Raw genomic sequence first — 12,500 nt, 5'->3', positions numbered from 1 at the left:
TCCGGAAGTTGGAGTGATTTTGACGTTTTTAGGATACTTTGGAGTTAGCTGTATTATTATTATTATTATTATTATTATTATTATTATTATTATTATTATTATTATTATTATTATTATTATTATTATTCATAAGATTAAACTCCTATTCATATGGAACAAGCCCACAGAGACCATTGACTTGAAATTCAAGAGGAGGTAAAGGGAAATAAAGAAAGAAGAGATCTCACTTGTTAAAACAATAAATTAACAAATTAACTAATTAATGAATGAATTATCTGTACCCAACATAATTATCGTAGTTATTACTCATAATTTGTTAATTTATATTTTCCTTTCTTAATAAATGATCTCTTTCTGTATTTCCCATTACCTTCTGTTACTTCTTTTTAATGAACACCTTAATATTCTTTGGAAGCTTGAATTTCAAGTCAGTGGCCCCTGTGGTGGGCCACTGAATAGGGGGTTTTATCTTTTGAATAATAATAATAGTAAATACTGCTTGGTATTGATGTAATAAACGCCTTGATACGTGTAATTTGTTGTAATTGCTGTTCACATTATTTAAGGTCTCCACAATAAACTTTGATCATTGCCGAGTACATACAGTAGAACAAATCTGATTAAGACATCTCATCAGTGGCTTTTGTAATATATTTATTTCAATTGTAAAGAGAATTTATGGACATCCTATATTACACTCATTAAGGTTATACGTGTAAATGATATAGTCGTTTCAGTTGATACTCAAATTGTTATATATCAGTAGTGATAATTCCGTTGAATATTCAACCAATGGTCTTTTTTTATTTGTCGAGGTGATGATCCCCAAGAGAGTGGTTTATGAGGAAATTTCACGCCCATCATTAAGTTATAATAATAATAATAATAATAATAATAATAATAATAATAATAATAATAATAATAATAATAATATCACTGTCACCAAAACAGCTCCCAAATTACTGAATCCACCCTCAATACTTTGTAAGTTATAGGAAGCTTTTTTGTACCGCAGCAACATCCTCCATCCCTGACTGTTTCTGTTCGAGGGTCGTAGGATGTGAGTCGGAAAAAGGATGGTGTTTTGCGGTTAACGTACAACGATTATCCGCTACGGGATAAGAGACAGCGTCATTTCGTTAAAATTCGCTCAAAATCGGACGTTGTTGGACGGTGAGTCACTACCGGCCATTTCTCTCTCTCTCTCTCTCTCTCTCTCTCTCTCTCTCTCTCTCTCTCTCTCTCTATATATATATATATATATATATATATATATATATATATATATATATATATATATATATATATATATATATATATATATATATATATATATATATATATATATATGTGTGTGTGTGTGTGTGTGTGTGTGTGTCTCTGTCTGTCTGTACATGTGTGTTTGTGCTTGAGTGAGGTTTAACATTCTTTACAACAAACATTCATATAAAAGTGTAAATGGACGTTGATTTTATTATTTGTTTATAAGTTTTCGAACAAATTAACACGTGATTGTACATATTTAATGAATGATAAATTCTCCACAAGGGTGACTATAATGATAAAAAATGTGAAGTAAAAAATTTCTTAACATTCCCTTTAGCAGCGATGATGAAAGGTTAACCCCCCCCCCCCACCATAAATGAAGCGAGGCCGAGCTTCCATTATTTCCACACCATTAACAGAATAACCATTAGTGTTCCTGGAAATATGAGCACTGTTGTTTGCCTCCAGGTTTTGGGAGGCTAGATTAGCGGCCCGCCGGAGATGTAACGCTCAAAATGATGCTGCCTTTTGATTCTATGTTAAGCAGGCAGCAGTCTGTCTGCTGCATTATATTTCCCTTCAAATCTTGTTTTACCTTTTCTATTTTTCCATTCGTTTGGTGTGTGTCTGTTTCGTGTTGTGACTGGTTCTTTCATCCGTGTCGTTTACGTTTTCATGTTTTGTGTCTCGCCGAATGTGCTGTTTGCACATTTCATATTTTGTTATGTTTTATTCTGAATTGTTTATTTGTTTCTCTGGCATTTTCTTGCCATTTTTCTGTTTTGTCTACTTATCTAATGTGTATTATTTCTTTCATTCATATTATCACATCATCATCCCTGCTGTTTCCAGCTGGTTTGTCAGAGTCATCCAGCCATCTCATCCGTTATGACAAACTTCTTTAACGTGATCTTGTTCCATATACATCGTCTAGGTATTTCATCCTTAACGCATACCTGTTTCAACTTAATGTGTAGTAATAATTTACAAACGCCTCGTTATTTCATAGTTTTTTGAAGGTATTCGTCTACGCCCTAAGATTTATTTTCATTTTTTGTCCGCTGGTTTCATTATCCCTCTCAAACTTTTCCTATAGAAATAAGTTTTGTCATTAGAATTGTTCAGTTGTATCTTTCTGTTTTGTTCTCCACATTATCCAATCATTGTCTATCTATAAATCATTGCGTTTCTTGTTCGTATAGGCTGTCTAGGTATCTCACCTTAGTTGCCTGAGCAATTTTTTTCATATTAATTCATCTTACATAGGCATTTCGTTCATACATTTTTTTTTTCTATTTGATCGTATTGTTGAGCAGTTTCGTCCATATAGTCTGGCCATTTTAACATATCTGCTGTAGGTATTTAATTTTTCTATCCATTTCATTTACGCTTTCTAAATAATTAACGTGCACTGCCTGAATATTAAGTCTGTATGCTCTTTCTCGTGAGCAGTGTCAAATTTTTCCATTTATTGCTCTACCATTTCTACCACATGGCCTCGATAACTGATATCTCTTCAATGTGCTTAACCATACCTTCCATATTGTCTAACTGAGCCTTTTATATTATCTAACTGTCATTAGCTACTGACTGACGTGGCATCTGAATTATGCCCATTAGTAAATAGACCCGGCGATTTATCCTATGTTTAAGGTTTCCAGACAAATGCTAAAATGCCTGATGATTGTCCTGGACCCTGAACCACGTCGTGACGTCATGTTACGTGGTAACCGAGCACAAACCTAAATTCTGTTAGACAGCCTAAACGAAATACTGAATATTCCAGCCTTTTTACTAGCTCTCTGCATATCAACGCATTTAGGGTTCGGCATGTTCTGCATCTATATTATTTCGTGTTTTGTTGTTGGCAGGTTTGCGGAAATCGATTTAGTACAAAATAACTCTTAGACTTATGTACATTTATCTTTGCTTCATAGCTAGTTGGCCGATGAGTTTCATGCGTCGTCAGTGGCTGCGCAAAAGCATAAAGGCATATACCCTGGCTGTCTAGGAAAAGACTTGGCCTTTGAATAGACTCGACTTATCGTCATTTAATAGGAGTTTGTTGACATTCCACATGAATCACTTGTTAAACGGAATGACTCACGCCAGCATGAAACGACGGCGCTGAAAGCATAAAATTACACTAAAGTTTCAACACAATAAATAACCCTCGGGCTTTTCATGCGACCAAACTAACGTTTCCCATGCATGTAACTACGCTTCGTCTCTTGATTTTTACTTGTGAATTCATTTGGTACGCGTGTTTGTTAACAAAAATTCACTTGAGCTTTTACACGACGTCGTACAAGGAGCGATACCTCAGATCTGCCAATAGTTTGGGTTTCTTTGTGAACAAAATTACGCGGGACAGAAGTTGGTGAAACTTCCTGCAAAAATTGATCATGAGACATGAGACAGTTTTCTTTGTGTTTTAGTGGATGATTCAGAAATGTATTTCATGCTCCCATTGCGTTTTCAAACAATTGTTTGCAATTTTTTTCTATTTTGACGTTGCCCCGTGTGTTTTGTTTACAGAGATATCCTTGAGTATCCATCGATAAAAAATTGGGTGGCCTTGCAGTGCAGGGCATGAACTTTACAGAATCGTATTTATAATATGACTTGAGGGGTTTCCGTGTTTAGACTTTGGAATAACTTTCTGGTTTCTTAAGGTGTAGCCGCTCGCTCTCTCTCTCTCTCTCTCTCTCTCTCTCTCTCTCTCTCTCTCTCTCTCTCTCTCTCTCTCTCTCTCTCTCTCGATTCATAAATTAATTGTCGCCAAACCTTACGTAAACTTAGGATTTTAGTGAAATAAAAAAAAGTCTCGCAATTCTATTTAAAAATAAAGTTTTCCCGTACGAGGCTGTCATTTGCGTGGAAACTTTATTTTTTCACCCTGCGTTTGCTTAGTTTTCACCCCTAAACCTAGTCATTACATAACCTCCAAAGTTTGCTCGTATCTATCTGGCTGTCTGTATATCTGTCTATGTATCTATCTATCTCATAGATCAAGGATTCCAGCATAACTCTCCTCCCTACTCTGGTGGAGCCTTTCACTAGACAAGATGATGATGTCTACTTTTGTTCTTCCTGAGAACTGGCAGCGTTTATTTCATTTTTCTCTCTGTTCTGGCAAATGAAATTCATCTACCACCCCACCCCTCATCTTTTTCTTTCTCCTCTTCCTGAGGAGAACGTCTTTTTCTCCCTCTGTTTCCTGCAGAGCTGGGAAGGTGTTCTACTTCAGCTTGTTCCAGAACTGGAAGTGCTCTTTTTTTTTTCCAGAGGAGAAAAGTTGCGCCGTGTGTTTCATCCAGAACTCAAAGTATTCTCCCTTTTTTATTGAAAGAAAGATGTTCTCAGTTCCTGCTTCTCTAGCCTTGTGTCACTTATTTTATTTCTACTTATTTTTCCTCGTGCAGAACTGAAAATCATATTTATTTTCCTTCAAGAGACTGATATCTCCTGTCTCTGCTTCTGGAAGCTCTATTTTCCCCCATTCATCATATGGATCAAGTGCGTTGTAGCAGCCCACCTCCCACCCTTCTTAAGAGGCATAGTGCCTGGTGTCCTTATCGACCTGTGAGTGAAGAAGACACTTCTGCATTTTCTGCTAAGAGAAGCCTCTTGCATTGTCTTGACACGTTGGCGTCAAAACAACAGAACTGTTGGTATAACCCAGAGAGAGAGGCATCTTATTAAATGCCAGAGAAGAAGAAGAAGAAGAAGTGGACGGTCGTGTACTTTCACGAAGGATTTAGAGTGGAGGAAGAATAGACAGAAAGGACAATAGACGAAGAAAGATCGGTATTTGTATTTCTCCTAAGGGTTTTGGAGAAGAAAGGACGCGTAGTAATTAGAATTTAGGTAATGTAAGTCTCCAGAGGAGGTGAAGGAACTGCAGCATATGAACAAGAAATAAATTCCGAAATTTAGGCGAGGAAAGAAGAAGAAGATTCAGTCAAACAGAAGAAGACTGCAGCAAGAGGAAATAACTTGAGATTCGATGTAGAAAATGCTGTGCACGGGAAAAGTTGAATAAACACCCGACAGAATCCATTTTGGAGAGGAACCGAGACAGCAAAACTGACGATCGATAAATAGATGCAAAGATAAATCGACCGACAGACACGAAACTGAAATCACATAAAATTTAGATTGCAAACTCTTACAAAAATGTCAAAGGAAATAGAATAGATATTAGTCAGAGCCGTGGCATAAAATTCAATAAGAGATTGGGAGGGGAGGGGGTGGTTCTGTGAAGGCATTTCTGGATAAGAGAGAGAGAGAGAGAGAGAGAGAGAGAGAGAGAGAGAGAGAGAGAGAGAGAGAGAGAGTCCGAGTCCCTCTCTTTCTCTCAGAGATAAATCTCAGCTTCCTTCTTTTGTATTGGAAATGGAGTGAGACGTTTGCCTTAAGAGGATCGAAGGGCATGTTGGGGCCAGAATGGGAGCTCAGTTTTAGAGGTGAAGCCGCATCTTTCGCATTTAATTTTTTCTTAAAGAACACGAATTGCCAAGGAGTTAATTGTTTCACAGAAGATTGCACGTAGATGTTATCGCCTTGATATTTTCACAACATATTCGTTAGCATAATGAAAAGTAGTTAACAGAGTATGTGAGTCTGTTTGTTTGTATATCGAATAAATTAATCAAAAGTGTTTAAATAAAGAGCTGATGGCAGTAAATGCTTATTGCGGGACTCGAGAAGATTGACTTTGTAGAGTTCCTCATTGGGAGAGTGGGTTCCGTTCTCAGCTAGCAATCTGCTGGCCGCGAGTTCGAATCTCCGACCGGCCAATGAAGAATAAGAGGAATTTATGTCTGGTGATAGAAATTCATTTCTCGCTATAAGGTGGTTCGGATTCCACAATAAGCTGTAGGTCCCGTTGCTAGGTAAGCAATTGGTTCTTAGCCACGTAAAATAAATCTGATCCTTCGGGCCAGCCCTAGGAGAGCTGTTAATCAGCTCAGTGGTCTGGTTAAACTAAGGTATACTTAACTTTAACTTTTCTTTGTATGTAGAAGAAATTTTTCAGATTTGTTGCCATTGAAACCACCTTACCCATTATTAAGAGATTAACGAGGATTTAAACGGTTCGTAAAGTGATAAGTACATTTCACTAATTTAATATTCATGTCACCGTTTTAAGCACAACTAACGAGAAATGAAGGATAAGGCTTGGGTACTAGAATGGAACATTATTCTTTGATGCAATCGACTACTTGCATGACCCACAGCTTAAGAGCCCAGGTCAAACTTCATGCCAATTATCTGTTTACACTAAGAAACATGAGTTTGATTGCGGTATCTTTTCATACTGATAAATCATAACATTAAATTTCTTGCAATAAAGATTTAACTGAATAGTTAAATGTCTAGGTCAAGCGTAAGTTCTTGATGGTAATTTCTCTTCTTAGCCATGTAAGTAGAAAGGGAGAATTATATATCTACTTGTCATGGGCTGTACAGCTATCTTCAATATAAACAAGCAAAGGAGACTGACTTATTGACTGAATACCACAATGAAAATAATCGCATGCCAGTTAACAAATAAAGAAGAAACTTGAACTTGAGGAAAAAGATGATGAATTATAGCTCGTAATTTCCAACATCTTGCAGGAACAAAATATACCTTTTTGCACGCAAAATTGCCATGGAAGCTTGCAGATGAACAGTGCACTTTATTATAAACTCTTGGTTCGCGAGCATCCAAATTTTGGACATCACATACTCTGTCAGGGAAATTCACGATACTTTTCTGGACATATTAAGATTTTCTTTCAAATATGAAAATATGCTCTATAATTTGATACATACACTTTATGGGAAAGTGATCAAGACGGAATAGCTGCCTTTTTAAATACAGATAATCTACAGGATTCGTGAAATGTAGAGCAATGGAGAGAGTTCCACACTAATAAAAAAAAGTGCACTCACTCATATTTGAAGATATTACCAATATACCTGTCTTATACACGAAACTCTTCTGAACATTTAATTTTTCATTTACGTTTTATCTCACGAGCAGGAGGAAGCTGCCATTTTCCCTAAATGCACATTAGTGACAATAACAGTAAGTGAACAGTAAAGAAAATGAAATCCTGTTTCCAGATCCAGACTCAGATCTACATCATGTATCAAAATATGAAATAACTGAAGAATTAATTTTACATTCAACCAGAGAACACGAGAATTATTTTCTCTACAAAGTGGTCTTGACAGAATTTCTGTGACAGTTATATTAAAAGCGTTAGTGAAAGGCTACAGTTCTCTTATTCATTTTGTATTAATAAGGGAAAAGTTTCCCTTTTTCTCCAGACTGTCTCATGTAAGGAAAATTGTTTATAATGGACAGTAATGTGTATTGGAAGTACTCGTAGTTTTTCGTGTATAAAATGACATAAACCATTTAATATTTGATCCCTTGCATGTCTTTTCAAAGAATTTTAATGATCATTTATACAAGGAAAATTTTCCCAATCTCTCTCTCTCTCTCTCTCTCTCTCTCTCTCTCTCTCTCTCTCTCTCTCTCTCTCTCTCTCTCTCTCTCTCTCTCTCTCTCGAAAATGTACGATGAAAAAACTTACCCGTACTCTCTGCTCTTTCTCTGAACAAAAAATTTCCATCTCAAAAACAGTAAAATTTATCTCTCTCTCTCTCTCTCTCTCTCTCTCTCTCTCTCTCTCTCTCTCTCTCTCTCTCTCTCTCTCTCTCTCTCTGAAATGTACGATGGAAAAAATTACTCCTCTCTGCTTTTTCTCTAGACAAAAATTTCCATCTCCAAAACAGAAGAATCTCTCTCTCTCTCTCTCTCTCTCTCTCTCTCTCTCTCTCTCTCTCTCTCTCTCTCTCTCACTCACACACACACACACACACACACACACACACACACACACACACACACACACACACACACATTTACAAGGAAAAGTCTTTTACGTATCAAGAAACATTCACTTAAGAGGTCAGTGATTAATGTTACTTTTATTCATTTAATAGCTCCTGACCCTTTGGAATGATATCAACCGTGAAATTTATCTCGAACGTGAATCAAACCCTTAATTAAATTAATAGCTTCTCTGGATAAACGAAACACGGATTCTCTCTCTCTCTCTCTCTCTCTCTCTCTCTCTCTCTCTCTCTCTCTCTCTCTCTCTCTCTCTCTCAGAGAATGTTCGAAAGGAAAGAAACTGACTTCTTCGTTTGCTCCTTCATAAGGAAAAAAATTCCGTCTCGAATTAAGTTAACTTCTCTCTCTCTCTCTCTCTCTCTCTCTCTCTCTCTCTCTCTCTCTCTCTCTCTCTCTGAAAATGTGCGAAGGTAAAGAAACTGACTTCTCTCTTTTTCTGAACAAATAATTTCAGTTCCGATAAAAGTAAAAATCTCTCTCTCTCTCTCTCTCTCTCTCTCTCTCTCTCTCTCTCTCTCTCTCTCTCTCTCTCTCTCAGAGAATGTTCGAAAGGAAAGAAACTGACTTCTTCGTTTGCTCCTTCATAAGGAAAAAAATTCCGTCTCGAATTAAGTAAACTTCTCTCTCTCTCTCTCTCTCTCTCTCTCTCTCTCTCTCTCTCTCTCTCTCTCTCTCTCTCTCTGAAAATGTGCGAAGGTAAAGAAACTGACTTCTCTCTTTTCTGAACAAAAATTTCAGTTCCGATAAAAGTAAAAATCTCTCTCTCTCTCTCTCTCTCTCTCTCTCTCTCTCTCTCTCTCTCTCTCTCTCTCTCTCTCTCTCTCTCTCTCTCTCTCTCTCTCTCTGTCTAGAATAAACGACCAGAAGAAGCTCCTGGATTAGCTTTTAATGTTGATAATGTTGTTTCTCTTCTTCAGGTAATGTTGCCACTCAGGAGATATGGGGTTTCTTGGGGAGGAGGCAAGTGAAAAAAAAAGGTAAGTAAAAAAAAAAGTAGTAAAAAGGATAGAAGTGGATTAAGAGCTAAGAAGAAGGATTAAAAGTAATTTGTAAAAGACAGAAGAGGTCGTTTCAGCCAAATGGACGATCCGACATCTAAAGGTAGAATTGTGTCCTCAGGAAAAACCTCTTCCTGACGCTCTGTAACTGTGGCTCATTTTTCTTGCTCTTTATTTTAATTGCTGTCGTTGTTCTTAAACCCAGTGTATTTGTTATTTCTTAGCGTTTTTTTCATATACTCTGTGTAGGTGTTCGGAGATATTATAATATGAATTATTCATTACTTGGAGATAGACATTTTGTTGTTTTAATTTTGCTGGCATTCATGAACTGAGGTGGTTTTAGGTGCAATATATGACAGTAATTTAATATGTATTTTTTTAATGATTTCTCAAACACCTATTCTCTGTTTTATTTTTTCTTGCTGATTATTACGATTGGTTGAATTTCTTCAATCCGGCACAGTGGTTCAGTGATGCCTTCAGTCATAAAATCAAGAACTTTAACTATGCGAGTATTCACTAAGTTGCAAATCGTAAATACCGACTGACATTAAAGTATAGATTGTGATAATGGTTATTAAAGGAGGTCACCTTTATTTATATATATATATATATATATATATATATATATATATATATATATATATATATATATATATATATATATATATATACACCTTTATATATATATATATACCTATATATATATATATATATATATATATATATATATATATATATATATATATATGTATATAGTTATTTGTGGTTCATTTTTAACCTTCACTGACAGATAGTGCCTCTGCTCCAGTGTTTTTTCATAAGTACAAAACATAGCTAAAAAAAATCAGCTGTCTTTTTTGTAATACAACTAATCAGACAGTATGATGCACAGATGTTCTTATAGGAAATAGGTAGGATAAAAATAATGTCTGATGCTCGATATCTTAGTAATTAAAATAAAAAAAAACAAAATGTTGGACTGACGGACATGTCTTATTTTTCTTAATTCACATTTCCATTAAGGGATTTCACATCACTTAGAGCCGTTTTATAGAGAAACACATTAAACCGGAAAACCACAAACGCATACACAGAAACAGCCACTCACTGTCAAAGTGACGAAATTTCTTACACATATAAATATGTATGTGTATATATGTATGTATGGATGTATATCTATATATAATGGATGTATATCTATATATATACATAAAGTGTGTGTGCATGATATATATATATATATATATATATATATATATATATATATATATATATATATATATATATATATATATATATATATATATATATATATATATATATGTATGTATATATATATATATATACATACATATTTTATATATATATATATATATATATATATATATATATATATATATATATATATATATATATATATATATATACACATATGTTTGTGTGTGTATGTAACAAACTATAAATTTCAGTCCTTCATCTGGGTATTCGCATCTAAGGAATTTGAAGTGTGCCCCACACCCACTTCAGTCTTGACAAGTAATTTTATGGCATTTCTAATTAATATTCTCTCAAGAGTCCTTTAATTTGTAAAAATTGTTTCCGTATACGAACACAAATTGGCTTTTCTTTAATTTTCAAGGAAGTCCCCACTCACCCCCATGCTCTGGACCAGGAAGTGTGATGAGTGACGTGGACAAAATGACCCCCAAAAAAAATTATTTTCGATAAAAAAAAGAAAGGAACCGAGAAGAGCGAAATCGGAAAATATACGAAAAATCTGTATATAGTTGTCACGAATTCCTCGCCCACCTTGAAGTAAAAAGATGGTGATTTTTTCTCTTTTTTCTTTTGTGTGTGTGTGGGTGTTGTCTTAGAATCGCCTTGAGCCTTATAACTGTCTCAAGGTATTGAGGAGTAGTTTTGATATTTCTTCTTCCTCCTTCTTTAAACGCAATAATTTCACAGGCAATCGAACCGGGAAGGCTGGGGGGTGGGAGGGGAATAGTATGAAAACACCCCCTTCCCAACAGTTACCCTCCAATAGGAAGCGAAGGCGATGACGTTTAATTAAAACAAAACAATTTATATATATTTTTATTTTTATTTTTACGTAGTTCATTTTTACACACAGCATTATTCTTTAAACTGAAATCAATAGTTAATATATATAAATATATATATATATATATATATATATATATATATATATATATATATATATATATAAATCTTCTTGATTAGTTTCATTTTGATTTCAGTCTTGAGATTTCATTTGACAATCTCAGGGATTCACCCTGCTCTTACATTTTAATCTTATTCAGAATTTGGTTGCCTATGGCACAAATCTTATTTTAGCAGTCAATTATTTTTGTCCGTATTCTGTAATCTTATTCTGCTTCTCATTTGTTATATATATGTATGTATATATATATATATATATATATATATATTATACACACACGTATATGTGCATGTATGTGTATGTGTGTGTACCTGGATTCTATCTATGAATTTGAGATTGATATCCTTTGCATTAATGTGCAATCATTATATGTATGTATATATATATATATATATATATATATATATATATATATATATATATATATATATATATATATATATATATATATATATATATATATATATATATATATATATACAAACACCGAAATTTCCTCGTTACCAAGTACTGAAGGTTCTGGCAATTTCTTTCCATTCCCTCAAATTAATCTCTCTCTCTCTCTCTCTCTCTCTCTCTCTCTCTCTCTCTCTCTCTCTCTCTCTCTCTCTCTCTCTCTCTTATCGTCCTGGTTCTCCATGGCGTGATCTTGTAACAAATTTTACTAATAATTCGGCCAGTATTTTAATTGAACGTAAACGACATAAACATATAACAAGTGTTTTTGGTTGTTAATATAAAAGGTTTATTTTAGGTTTTGACTTAATGAAAGATTATTATTATATTATTATATTATTGTCAATATTATTATTGTTGTTGTTGTAGTTATTCATTCTAGTAAAGAGGACATATACGGAAGATAGTAAAATGTGTTATTATTATAAAAGCTCCTTGGGATAAATGTAGAGAAACATGGAATGGAATACGACTTCTGAGGACGAGTTTTATCAAAATAACTATGAAGGTCCATGCCCTACTTATCTGGTTGTCTTATGGATAGCCGAATCCCCTGATAAATCTCCTTGATTCTAGCCACGTCCACAGTGCGAATGTTTATGTTTATGTGATTCCTCAACCAAATATGTGGCCAAGATTCTCACAAAAGATGGAGGGAAAGTCAAAGATTCTAGAG

General features: G+C 34.6%; 1 protein-coding gene across 4 annotated transcripts in view; it reads left to right on the top strand.

Moving 5' to 3' along the window:
• The window catches only part of LOC136831458 (kin of IRRE-like protein 1), a 407,220-nt gene that overhangs the window by 136,319 nt on the left and 258,401 nt on the right, over positions 1 to 12,500 (top strand). The window lies entirely within an intron of this gene.

This window comes from Macrobrachium rosenbergii, chromosome 4 (assembly GCF_040412425.1).
Source record: "Macrobrachium rosenbergii isolate ZJJX-2024 chromosome 4, ASM4041242v1, whole genome shotgun sequence".
In the NCBI taxonomy this organism is placed as follows: Eukaryota; Metazoa; Arthropoda; class Malacostraca; order Decapoda; family Palaemonidae; genus Macrobrachium; species Macrobrachium rosenbergii.
This window is presented reverse-complemented; position numbering and strand designations above follow the sequence as displayed.